Source organism: Capricornis sumatraensis, chromosome 19 (genome assembly GCF_032405125.1).
Source record: "Capricornis sumatraensis isolate serow.1 chromosome 19, serow.2, whole genome shotgun sequence".
NCBI classification, from domain to species: Eukaryota; Metazoa; Chordata; class Mammalia; order Artiodactyla; family Bovidae; genus Capricornis; species Capricornis sumatraensis.
Genome location: NC_091087.1, coordinates 45,020,693 through 45,022,386, shown reverse-complemented (window position 1 = coordinate 45,022,386; position 1,694 = coordinate 45,020,693). Strand labels below are relative to the sequence as shown.

Sequence of the window (1,694 nt, the reverse complement as noted above, 5' to 3'; positions counted from 1 at the left end):
TTTATCAGAAATTGCTGGAAATGTAATTTTGCAGCAAGCATTTCATTTCTTGTCTTGAAATAGATTGAGATAAATGTGAAGTCAATGATTAGATAAACGTTATGTCTTGGTTTGATGCCATGATACAATATTCAATGTTGTGGTCAGTACTGATGGATGTTTTGTATAGTTACTCAGCTGTATAATGGGACAAACTCCCATGACTCTATTTAAAATACCATGTGGTTCCCTTTCAATTAATATTACCAAAAGTACTTTGGCACAAATACAAAAAGCATGAGGGATTAGTGCTGAGCATGCAAATGTAGTTATCTTTGCTCTGGATAGAGTTCTTCTTTATACAATAAACTATATCTAAGTACAGTTTATTTACTGGGCTGTGCTGCATGCAGTAAATAAAAATTATTCCTTCTTCAAAAATCTCTTTCATGAGGTTATAAAAAGAAATCTCAATAACCTCCTATAGTACAGTTAAGGATTAAAGGTTGATGAAGTTAACACACATACACCAGCACAAGCACAGGCACTATGGCCATAGAAACAGTGTTTATGAAAGCCTCTTCTATATAAATAGCAAAAAAACATATTTCTCCCCTTCATTCCCTGCTACCAAGGAGCCTACCATGCAATGTAAAATAGAAGGAAAGGGGAGAGATGACTTTCTTTGAGAAGGAACACAAACCAGAATATCCACAGTGCCTATCAAAATGTTTTTTTGGAAATGTAGAGGCTAAATTTTCTGGCACACTGGTACCAAGATTGCCTAACATAGGAATGAATCAAGGGATAAAATGCTAAATACCTTTATTCAAGTTTTGCTTTTTATAATGGCTGTTCTTTGGTAACTATATTTCATTGTTACGTAAAAACTGATTATCAGGGATGATACCCAGTCATTATCATTTGCTACAGTGATCAAAATAGTAAATTTCCACAATTTACCTTTTTAAAAATTAAAATGCTTAATATTTTCTAAACATCTAATGCTTAAATAATGGTCAATACATCAACATTTTACTTTCCCGCACCCTTAGGTCAAACACAAGGTACTTAGTGATTTAGAAAGATTTGTTGACTCTCCTACTGAAGTAATATGTGATCACTATTTGCAACTATTTCTGATTATTTTAGCTACTAGTATTTATATTAATGAAAATCCTAAATGTGTACTTGCTTCAGCAGTACATATACTAAAATTGGAATGATACAGAGATTAGCATGCCCCACAAAAAGATGACATGCAAATTCATGAAGCATTCCATACACACACACACTCGCTAAAACAACTATATAACACCTTGCTTCATATCATGAAAAAGAATCTTGATATACATAGGGAGGCATATGCCTATGCCCAAGACTTACAAATACAGATGTTCTGAAAATTTTGTAATTTTCTAAATTTTTAAGTCTTTGTAAATAACTTTTAAAAATTTCATCAGAAATATTTTAGATTTTTTTTCCTGTAATGCTTGAATTCTACAATCACACAATCTGATGTTTTGGTGTCTTTTTTTTTTTCCCTGTGAAAACTTTATGGTGTATTTTGGTTGGGACCATTTTAATTCATGGGGCTGGTACTCAGTGAATGACTTATAATATGGAGCCATTTATTTTTCCTGTTCTAGGGACTTCATGAATTATTTCTTTGTCAATTTCCCCCACCTCATTTTCTGTGATATTCTAAAACTTCC

At 32.4% G+C, this 1,694-nt stretch overlaps 1 non-coding gene across 1 annotated transcript; it reads left to right on the top strand.

Annotated features, from left to right (window-relative positions):
* The first annotated feature begins 1,166 nt into the window (after positions 1-1,166).
* LOC138095661 (U6 spliceosomal RNA) lies at positions 1,167-1,268 on the top strand. Its single transcript, XR_011146403.1, has one exon. It is a non-coding gene; the product is annotated as a U6 spliceosomal RNA (small nuclear RNA).
* The last annotated feature ends 426 nt before the right edge of the window (positions 1,269-1,694 follow it).